Source organism: Neovison vison, chromosome 11 (assembly GCF_020171115.1).
Source record: "Neovison vison isolate M4711 chromosome 11, ASM_NN_V1, whole genome shotgun sequence".
Taxonomy (NCBI): domain Eukaryota; kingdom Metazoa; phylum Chordata; class Mammalia; order Carnivora; family Mustelidae; genus Neogale; species Neogale vison.
In genome coordinates, this window is record NC_058101.1 from 212,640,394 (window position 1) to 212,655,694 (window position 15,301).

Consider the following 15,301-nt stretch of genomic DNA (forward strand, 5'->3'; position numbering starts at 1 on the left):
AGATACAACCTGATAATATTCCATTATAAAACATACAATTTATTCATTCATTTTCCTGTGGATGCACAATTGGATTGTTGCCAGGTGTTTGCTTTTATACACAGTGTTGCTACAAATACCCTTGTTCATATCTCTTGAAGAACATGTTTAAGGGCTTCACTTTGGTGGAATTGCTGGGACATTAGTTCAGTCGATATTTAACTTTAGGAGTTAACACTAATGCGTTTTCTAAAGAAGCTAGGGCAACTGAGATGATCACCAGTAATGTCTAATAGATTCCATGGATTCATACCTGCTACAAAACTTGATAGTGTCGAGTTTTTCATTTTAGAGAATTTTTCATTTTTGGACATAAAATTGTAACTCACTCTTTAATTGTATTTTCCTGATTACTAATGATATTGAAAATCATTTTCTGTTTTAGTGGACAAAATATGTTTTGTTCAATCAAATGCTTGTTTATCTTTTGCCAAGTTTCTTTTCTTATGAAATTATTTTTCTTTTTGTTTTGTAAAAATTCTGCATATATTCTTGATAGGTCTTTTCAATTGTGTTTGTGAAAATCTTATGTTTTGTACTCATTTATATCTTTTTATTTTTTATATCTTTTTACTTTAAAATATCTGTTGATGAACAAGAGAGCTTATTGTCATAGTCATTTACCATTTTTTCTTTCATAATCAAAGCACTTTGTATCTTATTTAAACAACTTGTTCACTCCAAGGTCCAAAGACTTTCACCTATAATTTAAAAATTTATTTGTATCTAAGATTATATTCATTTGTATCCAAGATCTATAAAGAATTTATATAACTCAACACCCCCCCAATATAATCAAGTCAAGAAAAGGGTAGAAGATATGAACAGACATTTCTCCAAAGAAAACATACAAATAACCAACAGATACATGAAAAAATGCACCACATCACTTGGCATCAGGGAAATACAAATTAAAACCACAATGAGATACCATCTCACACTGATCAGAATGGCTAAAATGAGTAAGACAGGAAACAACAAATGTTGGTGAGGATGTGGAGAAAGGGGAACCCTCTTACACTCTTGGTTGGTGCAGCCACTGTGGAAAACAGTGTGGAGGTTCCTCAAGATGTTAATAATAGAGCTACCCTTAAGCCAGCAATTGCACTACTGGGTATTATCCCAAAGATACAGACAGAGTGATCCAAAGGGGCACAAGCACCTCAATGTTCATAGCAGCAATGTCCACGATAGCCAAACTGTGGAAAGAGCCAAGATGACCATCAACAGATGAATGGATGAAGATGTGGTCCAGATATATGATGGGCTGTTACTCAGCCGTCAGAAAGGATGAAATCTTACCACTTACATCAATATGGATGGAACTGGACAGTATTACGCTGAGGGAAAAAAGCCAGTCAGAGAGAGACAATTATCATATGGCTTTAATCATATATGAAATATAAGAAACAGCACAGAAGATCACAGAGGATGGGAGAAATCAGAGAGGGAGACAAACCATAAGAGACCCTTCACTCTAGGAAACAAACTGAGGGTTGCTGGAGGAGACGTGGGTGAAGAGAAATGGTAACTGGGTGATGATGGGCATTAAGGAGGGCACATGATATGATGAGCACTGCGTGCTACACGCAACTGATGAATCACTGACCTCTACATCTGAAACTAATGATGTTGGCTAATTGAATTTAAATAAAAACACAATAAAGAGTTTGTTTTTTGTTTAATTCCTTAATTCTTCTGCAGTTAACTCATTAATATATGAGATGGTAATTCAATGTCATTGTCAGAAATATAGCTATTCTCCAGTTCTATGAATCCCACCACCTCTCCTGACTGATCAGACACATGGTATGTGTTGGTCTTCTACAAAAATGCTAGTTTATTGGCCAATTGTCTGATCCTGAGCCAATATCACACATTCATAATAAAGTCTATTAAGACAAGTCTCTTCTTTCTGCCCTTTTTCTTCACAAGTGCCCTACCATCATCTGCCATATCTTTGCTCCATATAAATGTAGAATCATCTTGTTGAGTTCCATGGAGGAGGGGGTGGGGTGGGGGGAGCCCATATCATTTTGATTGGATTTGCATTGCATCTGTACATCCATTTGAGAAGAATTAAAATTTGTACATTTTTTAAACAATTTTATTTATTTGTCAGAAAGCAAGCAAGCATAAACAGGGGGAGCAGCAGGGAGAGGGAAGCAGGCTCACTATAGGGCAGGGAACCCAATGCAAGACTCAATCCCAGGACCCTGGGAGCATGACCTGAGCCAAAGGCAGATGCTTAACTGACGGAACCACCCAGGCATCCCTAATTTTCACAACATTAAGTCTTATGTATTCACAGGACAAAGAATTAGGCTCACAATATATAAAGAATCGCTACAAATTGATTCGCCTGTGTATTACTTTAGATCTCTGTAAAATTTTGGGACTTTTACATAGACATTTTACACATCTACTGTCTAGTTTTATTCCTACATACATGATATCATCAGATGCTATTATAAATTCCCTTGTCTAACTGTATGATTAAATGTTTACTGTGCTTATATTTCTAATCATTATTCCATAGGTTTTTTTTTGGATTTCCTACATCAACCATCAGAAGTGGGAACCTGGAGGAGGGGGGCTAAATCTGGGAAGAGAAAGCTCCTTCAGTGTAAGAAATTCTAGGGGAGGGATTCAGATGCTGGCCATCAGCAGACAGCACGCCCAGGAGTTGGCACCTGGAGGTGTAAGTACCTAAACTCCCGAAAGTGGGTGCGGCTTGGGGTAGCCGCATGCGTTCCTTAGTACCCTCCCTGCCCTGACGCTATTCCCCACTGCGGACCAGACACTACACAGCGATGCTGCATCGCCCGAGCAATTCCAGAGGCCTGGCCATCCAAGACTTACGCGGGGATATGGTCACCAGCTCCTAGGACCCTCCTCAAGGTGCCTCTGTGGCTCCTGCAAAACTCAGGTGGCTCATGACGGATGAAGGCTGACAGCTATAAATGTAACCCGGTAGAGCCCATGGCAGCGACTGCGCCACACTTGGGATCATCACCACAGGAGATCGACACAGACTCTGGCACTTGATGTGACAGCTGATAATTTAGTGAAAACCTTCTCAGTAGGAAGAAAACAAAGCAGTTTATCTTCACATAATGGGGAGCACAAATTCCTGCTTTGCACTCCATCTATGCCAACTCTTACTGTCTCTTATAATATAGTTCACAGGGGCCTCATTTATCTTCACATGCTTTTGAACATCACTTTGATCCAGTATTGATTAAATCATTATGCCTGAACCTGGAGAACAACAAGTAGTAAGTACCCTGGTGCCAGAGGGTCCCATTAAGATACAAGGACTTAATCTATTAATAGAGCTTTAGGGGTCCAGTGCTCTAGGACATATCATAATCCTCCCTCTAAGATACAGGGCAAGTCCTTCTATCTCCCAAAGTTTACTACTCAAAAAGAATAGCATTTGGTGGGCCTCTCTGGATTTTCTCTAATAGACTTTATTTTTAGAGCAGTTTTAGGTTTACAAAAAAATTACATGAAGGATAGAGAGTTCTTATATGTAAGATGAGAGCCCACTCCCATCTCCCCCACAATTTCTTCTATTATTAATGCCTTGCATTAGTGGCATTCACTTGTTACAACTGATAAACCAATATTTATATATTATTAATAACTAAAGTCCATAGATAAAACTAGGGTTCACTCTTGATGTTGTACATTCTATGTGTTTTGACAAGTGCAAAGTAACTTGTAACTACCATTTCAGTAACATTAAGAATAGTGTCACTGCCCTAGAAATCCCCTGTATGCACCTATTCATCCCCTTTTTCCTCCCCTGGCAATTACGGATTTTTTTATTATTAATTATTTTTATTAACATATAATGTATTATTGTATTATTTGCCCCAGGGGCACAGGTCTGTGAATCGCCAGACTTACACACTTCACAGCACTCACCATAGCACATACGCTCCCTAGTATCCATAATCCAAGCCCCCTTTCCACACATACACCCCCCCTTTTTTTTTTTTTTTACCATGTACATAGTTTTGCCTTTTGTCACAAAGTTGGAATTACACAGTATGAAGCCTTTTCACATTGGCTTCTTTCACTTAATAATATGCATTTAAAGCTCCTCTGTATCTTTTCATGGCTTGATAGCTTTTTATTTTTTTTAAAGCACCGAATAATATCTCATTTTCTGGATGGACCAGAGTTTGTTTATCTTAGTTTCCTAAGCTTGACAACTCATTTAGTTTTATTGCTGAATAACATTCCGTTGTATGAATGTACATTCAGAAGTGTCCTACATATTCTTGACCATTTTTTTCTTTCTTCTTTTTAAAATATTTTATTTATTTATTTGACAGAAGGAGTGAGATAGGGAGAGCAGAAATACCAGCAGGGGGAGTGGGATTGGGAGAGGGAGGAGCAGGCTTCCCACCAGGCAGGGAGCCAAATGTGGGGCTCGATCCCAGGACCCTGGGATCATGACCAGAGCTGAAGGCAGAGGCTTAACAACTGAGCCACCCAGGCATTCTATTTTTTTCTTCTATCTAAATTTTATAATTGTCTTGTTCATTTCCATTTTAAAAAGCAGATATTTTTATGAAGAAAAACTGAGTAACATTTTGCTTGATTCTAATTTGGGGCAATTATGAAAAAAAAAAAAAACAACCTGCTAAAAGCACCTGTGTGCAGGTTTTGCGGGGATGTAGGTTTTCAACTAATTTGGGTAAATACTAAAAACACAACTGCTTCTTTGGATTTTGTAGGCAACAGGCATGACACTTGGAAATCCAACCTGACCCATTTATTGAGGGAACGCAGAAAGCTCCATGTTTAAGTTCAGCCAAAACCAGAGAGAGTTTCTGTAGGTTCAGACTCTGCGCAAGCTCCATGGCCTTAGAGCCCTGTAGATCAGTGGTGGTAAAAATACTGTCTGGCATCTCTGGCATCCCTGAAAGGAGACTTAGCACATAGAACCTGATGCCCAGACTACAAGACACAGGTGACAACATATCTGCAGCTGTCCATTAGAAGCCGATATGACCAGTGCCACTGAGGCACTGGTTCTTACTGGCCCATCAACCATCCACTATGAGATGAGTAGCATATTTTGAGCAGAGTCTTTGCAGATCCAGAAGGTATGAGAAAATTAAATGCACGAAATAATGACATGTTCCTGTCAATTCACATGTGGAAGGGTTCTTTAAGAACAACTGATGAAAGAAGAGAGAATGTGTGCCTAGTTCCGACATGGGTCAGTGCATCCTGCGGTTACTATCAGAAAATGGGAAACTGTCGCATTACAGCCACTTCCAGAAGTGGCCTTAAAGGGCAATAGTGAAAATGATGCTTTCAGTGGATTGAGCAGGAAGTAGTGAACTTGGAGATCTACTTTAAATGGAGAAAGAACTGGCTGAGGTATATACTCCAAGGCAGAGGTTACCCAGTGTTTTGTTCAGGAGCAAAACAGAAAAAAACAACAGGAAGACTGAACACCTGAAAGTATGGGAGAGAGATTACTAAACCTATAGGACAGGCACAGAATAGGCAGATCCTTGACACTCGTGTTCATGACCACCATGGAGCTTTCCCTACAAAGATACTCATCACATGTGGGAAGGATGACTTCTGTCACAGGTATAAATCTCCCTTCCTAGTGTCCATAGGGCTGAAGTAATGAGTCCATGAACTTAGTCACCTTTAGTGGTAGATAAAGAACCTATTTATGAGACCGAGACACAAGCTCCCTTTGATAACAGCTAACATAGGGACAAACACTGCGGAATATCTAATCCACTATAGCAAGGACAAACAATGAGTCCTTTAAAAGGCACCACGCTCTGAGAAACCAGTGTGTACTTGGCTTCTATGCCTACCATGCCCTAACAAGTGCCACACCCTGAGGATCCCCATGATGCTTTCTCTATTAACATTATATCCCAAACAGTATTATTTCAGACCAAAGAACCCATTGTGCAGTAAAACAGTGAAAGAAAAACTGTAACCTATTCTATGTCCCAACCTAAGTTTCTGATAAAGGCCAAGATAAGATGCCATCCATATTACCAAGAGCTAGAATAAATGAGCCAAATAATCAAGAAGTGGAAGAGGCAGTTCAAGATGGCAGCATGGGAAGATCCTAAACTCACATTTTCCCATGGACACAACTCTACAGCTACATATGGGTCTGAAAAAGATCCAAAAACAAGCAGAACAGCTTCTCTACAACAACTGATAAAAGGGTCACATCAGGGTAAACAGGAGATACAGAGCCAGAGTCTCACCAACACCCCACCCCCAGCAAGGCAAGCCTCACTAGGGAGCAATTTCACAATCTGGAGATTCTCCCTAAGAAATGAGGGGTTTGTGCCTCACATCAAGTACCCCAACCCTAGAGACCTGCACCAGAGACACAAGCCCCCAAAACATCTGGCTTTGAAAACCAACATGGCTTACATTCAGGAGACCCCAAGGACCTAGGGAACTGAGATTCTACTTTGAAAGGGCTCACACAGACTCACTAATGCCAAGACACAGCACAAAGGAAGTTGGAAAAGCACATGAACCATATGCAAAAAAAGATTCATTTGCTGATCTTAAAGCATGCTCTGGAGAGGCAAGGGATTATTAGGACTCTCTCCAGAAATGGAGGTACTGGTAGACACCAATTCTGTGCTCTCCATCTATCTTGCCAGCACTAGCACTGGCATGCTCCACTGGTGTGTCCTGGCCCTATACTCCCCTCCTGCCTTACTAAAACCAGTGGATACATGTAGTCCACATAGGAGATACCCCTTAGGCATTGGCTCTGGTGAACTGGGGACTTGTACTTCAGGGTCCCATGGGACTGAAACAATAAAAGAGACATTTCCTGGCAGACTACCACCTCCCAGGGCATGAAAAAGAAGGAGGAGGAAAAGGAGAAGAAGGAGAAAACTATGATTTATTTACTTATCCTATAACTTCAGCATGAGGGGCAGGCTTCAGAAAGACCACACATCTAGAGGCTATGGAGGTGCTCTAAGGGAATGTAGACCAGGTACACCATCTTTGCATCCCGACTTTGCTTTGCTACATCTTGTGGGTACCTCCCAGAAAAGAGTTTATATACTAGAGCCCTGATTTTCCCAACTGTCACTCAGGGCACACATTCAGACTGCTTAGTCTAGAGGCTAGCAGGGTTTACAAATGTGGCCCCAAAGGACTGTATAGTGGGTACTCTTGAGATACTTCCCCTTGGAGTACAGACAGATCTTGGCAAATATAACAGTTGGAACTTAAAAATAATAAATCAGGCAGTTTAGATAATCACAAAGACTCAAAAGACAACCAAGAATTTGTGTAAGGTTGAATGATAAGGATAACCTCCTACACATGGACACTTCTTCAAGATACATGAGGACACTCCTTCAAGACTGGGAGAGGTAGATGTTTTGCCTAATGCATACAAACAAGCACAGAGTCAAGCAAAATGAGGAAATAGGGGATATTTTTCAAACAAAGGGATACGACAAAACCTCAGAAAAAGACCTTAATGAAATAGAGATAAGTAACTTACCAGATAAAGAGTTCAAAGTCATGGTCATAAAGATGCTCACCAAAATTGGAAGAATGAATAAATGCAATGAGAACTTCAACAAATAGACATAAAATAGAAGAAAGTACTTAACAAAAGTCACAGAACTAAAGAATACAATAGCCAAATTTAAAAATACACTATAGGGCTCAATAGCAGGCTGCATTTTAAAAATACACTACATGGGTTCAACAGCAGACTACATGAAGTAGAAGAACAAATCAGAGCTGAAAGACAGCAGTGGAACTCACCCAAACAGGGCAGGGCAAAAAAATTTTTTTAAAGAATTAAAAAGAAAATAAAGATAGCGTAAAAGTCCTATAGGACAACATCAAATGAAATAACATTCATTATAGGGATTCTAGAAGAAGAGTGAAAGAGGAAGAAAATTTACTTGAAGTAATGCCTGAAAACCTCCCTAATGTAGGAAAGGAAATATACATCCAAGTCCAGGAAGTCCAGAGAGTTCCAAAAAAAATGAACCTAAAGAGATCCATGCCAAGACACATTATAATTAAAGTACTGAAATCTAGGGATAAATAATCTTAAAAGTAGCAAGAGAAAAACAACTTGTTATGTATAAAGGAATCCCCCCTAAGACTATGAGCAGACTTTTTTTTTTTCCAGCTGTCATTTATTTTTGGCTCTTGGGGCAATGTTATATTTTCAATATGAAAAAAAAGCAAGTTCAACACAAAACGGAAATTTGAAATGTGGGACAAGATGAAGCCTGTCCTACAGGGAATAGCAAAAGGAAAAAATGAGATGTTGCCAAAGATGGGAGGGTCTCCTTGGCCCCTTTCTGGAAGAATAATTCAAAAGATTTAGGTGGCAGTACAAACCTTTCTGTATATACAGAGCAGAGCTGGATATTTGCTAAGAAAAGGTGGGGATGGGGAGGGTCTTTCTGGAGGCTAGTCCCTCTTCCCCTTCTCCAACCAGGGGAAAAGGAAGGAATCCAACATATGAAGGAGGTTATGTAGGAAAGGGAAGGATCCTGCTTAACAGAGTGGGGCAGACCCCTGCAAAAGAAACAGCTCAGGACACAGCTTGGAAGAAGATGAAAAATAGAGATAATACTGTGAACACCTCTCCTGAAGCTGAGAGGGCCAGGGAAATTCCTGGAAATTAGGTCTCAAGAGCTGGATATCCCTCTCCAAAACTGCTCTAGAATAGAATATGCTACCCCTTCCTTATAGGTACCTCTACTGCTATGAGGTAGCTTGGTTTCCTTTCCCTATGGGCTTAGGATGGTGGCTGTCTACTGGGTTTTAAGCACTTGGTTCTAAATGGGACCTGATGAGACACAGCTTCTTGGAAAATTATCTTAAAAAACAAAGGGAAGTACCAACAGGACAGATGGGAGAAGGGGACACCAAAAGGAAATACAGGGTTATCCAAAATGGCAGAAATCTAGGTTTCCCGGAGTGGAAGAGAGGAGATATTCAACAAACAACAAGTGTTTATTGAGTGCCTATTATGTGCCAGGAACTGTGTTCTAGGACCTCCCCCCTCCACTTCCAAAAAAAAAAAAAAAAAAAAAAAAGGAGACAGAGGCAGAAAATGTAATTCTGAGGGAAAGTAAAGTACAGGGGCAGCTGAGGAAGAAGGCTGAGGGAATGGAGAAGCCTGAGGTGATAGTGCTCTACCATAAGCCTCCTCTTCAGCCTCCTCACCAAAATCTTCCTCCTCTTCTGTGGTGGCATCCTGGTACTGCTGGTACTCAGAGACAAGGTCATTCATGTTGCTCCCAGCTTCAGTGAATTCCATCTTGTCCATGCCCTCACCTGTGTACCAGTGGAGGAAGGCCTGGCGCAGGAACATGGCCATAAACTGCTCTGAGATGCGCTTGAAGAACTCCTAGATGGCTGTGCTATTTCCAATGAAGGTGACTGCCATCTTGAAGCCACAAGGTGGGATATTGCAGACTGCTATCTTGACGTTGTTGGGGATCCACTTCACGAAGTAGCTACTATTCTTTTTTGCATGTTGAGCATCTGCTCATCTACCTCCTTCATGGACATTCACCCATGAAGACAGCAGCCACAGTGAGGTAACAGCCATGGCAGGGGTCACAGGCAGCCATCATGTTCTTGGCATCAGAGACCTGCTGGGTGAGTTCAGGCACAGTGAGGGCCTGATACTGCTGACTTCCACAGCTGGTCAGAGGTGCAAAGCCAGGCATGAAGAAGTGGAGCTGTGGGAAGGCATGTTGATGGCTAGCTTCTGGGGGTCAGCAATGAGCTGACCAGGGAAGTGGAGGCAGGTGGTGACACTGCTTGTGGTGGCTGAGACGAAGTGGTTCTGGTCTCCATAAGTTGGCATGATCAGCTTGAGAGTGAAGAAGCAGATGTCATAAAGGGTCTCATTGTCAATGCAATAGGTCTCATCTGTGTTCTCTACCAACTGATGGATGGAAAGGGTGACGTTATAGGGCTCGACCACAGTGTCAGACACTTTGGGTGAGGGTACCACACTGAAGGTGGTTGGGATACTCTTCTCAGATCTTGCTGATGAGCAAGGTGCCCATTCCAGAGCCTGTGCCCTCACCCAGTGAATGGGTCAGCTGGAAGCCCTGCAGGCAGTCACAGCTCTCGGCCTCCTTCCTCACCACATCCAGGACTGTGTCAACCAGCTCAGCCCCCTCTGTATAGTGGCCCTTGGGCCAGTTGTTTCCTGCCCCAGAGTGACCAAAAAACAAAGTTGTCTGGTCTTAGTATCTGCCCAAAAGGACCTGAGCAAACAGAGTCCATGGTCTCTGGTTCTAGATCCACCAAGATAGCACGAGGAACATATTTGCCATGTGTAGCTTCATTGTAGTATGTGGAGATGTGATCCAGCTGCAGGTCACTGTCACTGTGGTAGCTTCCAGTGGGGTCGATTCCATGTTCATTACTGATTACCTCCCAGAACTTGGCACTGATCTGGTTACCACACTGACTGGCCTGGATGCGCACAATTTCCCACACTGTTAAAATTCATTTTAATTTTTTTGCTCATCTCAAGGCGTGTACAGGGCAAGAAAATTATATGGAATTTTTTTCCCTGTACTGCTAGTTGCAGGATGGAAGGATGGGATGTGTCCCAGAGGCTGAAGCAGCAAGGTCTGAACACAGCTTCAGGAAGGTTCTGAGAGAGACCTTTTAGCAGACCTTTTAGCAGAAGCTTTGCAGGCCCAAAAGGAGTGTCATGATATATTCAAAATACTGAAAGGAAAAAAAATAACAAAACACTATCCAATCAAGAACACTCTACCCAACAAGGCTGTCACTCAGAATCAAAGGAGAGATACAGATTGTTCCAGATAACCTTACAAAGCTTATCAACCTGTACCACTCAACTAGTTATACAAGAAATACTGAAGGACTTCTTTAAGCTGAAATGAAAAGGCACTAATTAGTTACAAGAAAACATTTAAGAGTAAAAAAAAAAAAAAAAAGAAAAGGAAAGAAAAAATTACTGGTAAAGTTAAATATATAGGAAAGATGGTAAATTAATCATTTATAAACATAGTATGAAGGTTAAAGAACAAAAGTAGTAAATTTAACAAAAACTGTAATGGTTAGGAGATACAGAAAATAAAAAGATGTAAAATATGAAATCAAACAATGTTGGGGGGATAATAATGCAGAGTTTTAGAATGCACCCAAACTTAACTTGCAATCAACTTAAAATAGACTGTCATATATAGGCAAATACATGCAGGCTTCATAAAATCACAAAGCAAAAATCTATAGTAGATAATGAGAAAGAATCTAAGCATAGCACTAAAGAAAGTCATCAAAATACAACAGAGAGAGCAAGAGAAGAAGAAAAGAACAGAAGAACTACAAAATAGCCAGAAAACAATTTACAAAATGTCAGTAAACACATACCTACTAATAACTACTTTAAATATAAATGGACTAAATTCTCTAGCAGAATGGATAAAAAAAATGCATCTGTATGCTACCTATATGAGACTCACTCCAAATATAAGGGCATACAGACTGAAAGTGAAAGATAGTCCATGCAAATGGAAACAAAAAGAAAGTTGGGGTAGCTATACTCATTAAGAGACAAAATAGACTATAAAACAAAGTCTGGGGATAAAAGACAAAGATGAACATTACATAATGATAAAGGGGTCAATCCAAAAAGAAGATACAACATTTATAAATATTTATGCACCCAACATACATTAGGAACACCTAAATGTATAAGGCAAATATTAACAGACCTAAAGAGAGAAACTGATATAAATACAGTATCCATAGAGGATTTTGATACCCCACTGATATCAAAGGACAGATCACATGGACTGAAAAAACACTAAGGAAACATCAGCCTTAAACAACACATTAGACAAGATGGACCTAATAGATAATATATAGAATATTCTATGAAAAGCAAGAGAATACACACATGGTAAACATTCTCCAGAACAGATGTCATATGAGGCCAAAACAAAGCCCTAATAGGCAGCTACATGCAAAACAATGAAACTGGACCATTCTTAACACCTTACACCATACATGAAAATTAACTCAAAATGGATTAAAGTCCTAAATGTGAGACCTAAAGCCATAAAACTCCTCGAAGAAAACATAGGCAGTAAACACTCTGATTGCAGTCTTAGCAATATTTTTTTGGACCAGTCTCCTCAGTCTAGGGCAACGAAATCTAAAATAAATAGACTACAACAAACTAAAAAGCTTTTGCACAGAAAAGGAAGCCATCAACAAAATAAAAAGGCAAACTATAGAACGGGAGAAGACATTTGCAAATCATATATAAGGGGTTAATTTCCAAATCTATAAAGAACTTCCACAACTTAATATCCAAAAACAACAACCTTATTAAAAATTTGGCAGAGGACTTAGACATTTTTCCAAAGAAGACATACAGATGGCCATAAGGCATATGAAATGGTGCTCAACACCACTAATCATAAGGGAAATGCAAATCAAAATCACATTGAAATATTGCCTCACATCTGTCCCATTGGCTATTATCAAAAAGACAAAAAATAACAAGTATTGGCGAGAGTGTGAAGAAAAAGGAACCTTCATGCACTGTTGGCAGGAACACAAGCTAGTGCAGCCATTATGGAAAACAGCATGGAGGTTCCTCAAGAAATTCAAAATAGAATTACTATACTATCTAGTACTTCCACTTCTGGGTATTTATCTGAAGATAAATAGCACCATTTGAAAGAGATCTATGCAGTCCTATGTTCAATGCAGACATATTTACAATAGCCAAGATACAAGAACAAATTAAATGTCTCTCTATGGTTGAATGGATAAAGAAAAAGAGAGTGAAGTATTACTCAGCCATAGTCTTCTGATGCATCGTCAGACACACTATCTGTTGCCCCACTGGCCCCCTTTCAGCCATCAAAAGAATGAAATCTTGCCATTTGCAACAACATGGACATAGGAGAGGTATTATGGTGAGTAAAATTAGAGAAAAACAAATACCTTGATAACTTCATTAGAGATGGAAGTTAAAAAAAGAAATGAAATGTAAGAGAAATAGACTTGTGGATACAAGAAAAAACTATTGATTATCAGAGTGGGGGCAGGGTTGGGAGTGGGTGAAACAGATGAAGGGGATTAAGAGGTACAAACTCCCAGTTATAAAATAAGTCTTGGGGACATAAGGCATAGCACAGAAAATATAGTCAATAACATTGTAATAACTCAGGTGACAGATGGTAAGTAGATTTATCATGGGGATCATTTTGTAACATATAAAATATCAAATCATTACACTGTACACTTTAACAGGATATTGTATGGCATATATACTTCAAGAAAAAAAAAACATTCCCTTCTTTGAAATGCAAGACAGTGAGAGAGAAGATGAGGGGGAAAAGAATAAGCAGGAGGAAAGGGAGAGGTTTTTAATTTTTTTTTTTTTTTTCAAAACAGGATTGCTTTGGGTTTTATTACAAATCTTTCACACAAGAACATTTGAGGAGGATAGTGATCAGGAATGCCAGGAACTGAACGAAGCCAAGTGGTCACTTCAGGACACAGGATGTGCCATTGAGACGAGGGACCCCCACTCCCCTACTTCCACGGAGCTCGTTCTGTGAGGACCGGCGGAGGGAGATAATCACTGTGCGTGGAGTGTGAGCAGGTGTCACCTGGCCCGGAAAGGTGGGTGCAGAACATCACTGAGGGCCATGAGTAAGACCAAACACAGCGGGGCACCTGGGTGGCTCAGTGGGTTAAGCCGCTGCCTTCGGCTCAGGTCATGATCTCAGGGTCCTGGGATCGAGTCCCGCATCGGGCTCTCTGCTCAGCAGGGAGCCTGCCTCCTCTCTCTCTGCCTGCCTCTCCGTCTACTTGTGATTTCTCTCTGTCAAATAAATAAATAAAATCTTTAAAAAAAAAAAAAAAGACCAAACACAGCACTTGGAGAAATCAAAGTGTCATGAATGCGGGAGGTCGATTCCTGATAGGGACCAAAAGTCGGTCACACTAAGCAGGGAAAGATTGTTAATTGGTATGATTAACTGTAGCAACTGATGAGACAAACACAGGAATTTGGGAAGGATGGATAGAAGTCTCACTGCCAGTCCACGAATTTAATGATGGACAGAAAGAGTCAACGGATGGGAAGGGCAAATCAGACAGCTAAAAGGCTAAAAATTGTGCATTTCCATGAAAGACAGACAGACAAACTCCATGAATGGAGATCAGGCAGAAGGACAGAAACAGAGCAAGAGACATACTCTGCTGGGTTAAAGGACAGGAAGGCCCGTCTCAGAGTGGAGGGGTTTTCAGAGCAAACTTGCTCTCACCACCCACCTTGGGGCCACCAGAAGCCTCTGGCCGAGATGCCCACATTTGTGGGTTCCAAGACACTATGTTACAAGTTGAGATATAAGGAAGAGGACGTTCAACAAATTTGGGCAAAACTACCGCTGTGGAAGCTCGGGACACGGGATGTCCTCTGGCTTCCACCGAGCCTGTGATCTTCAACCACCGGGGAGGCGATCGCTGCGCCCCGCACGTCTCCATAGGCGGTGACTCGGCGAGTAGACAGCACGGGCTGGCTCCGTGCCCCGAGTCCCCGACACCTGCCGCTACTCTCCAGTCCCCTCCTGGAAGGAACGGCTGACGACCCCCGTCCATCCCCTGGGCCTGGGGAAAGATCCCTCCACTTCGGACGAGGCAGGAATGAGTGTCCGCGGCCACCGCACGCCACAGGGCCGGATGTGCTGGACCCCACAAATAACGGGCACAGGACAGACCGCCGGGGGACTTGTGAGCCACGGACAGTCCTCTCTCACGGTTCTGGAGGCTGCAGGTCCGAGACCGGGGCACGGGCCGATTCAGGCTCTGGCGAGAAGCTACGTCCTGGTTCCCAGTCGGCATTTTCTCCCTGTGTCCCCAAACGATGGAAAGGGTGAGGGAACTCTGTGGCATCTTTTCTCTAAGGGCACTGATCCCACTCATGGAGGTGCCACCGAACTGCCCCCTCCTCATATGATCACGCTGAGGGTTAGGACTCAGGGCACGAGTTTGAGGAGGACACAATCCACTCGGCGTGTGGCAGGGCCCGCGTGGGAAGTGGACAGAGCGGATCCCCCACACTAGGAGCCCGCGAGGTTCTGTCTGCTCTCAGGGGCTTCTGGAGCCACGGCGGAGGATCTGGGCCTCAACCGATACAGTAAATAATTCTGCATTCGACCCAATATTGAGGGTT

General features: G+C 41.6%; 1 pseudogene; it reads right to left on the minus strand.

Annotated features, from left to right (window-relative positions):
* Nucleotides 1-9,013: 9,013 nt before the first annotated feature.
* LOC122890423 lies at nt 9,014-14,970 on the minus strand (annotated as a pseudogene).
* Between the last annotated feature and the right edge of the window lie 331 nt (nt 14,971-15,301).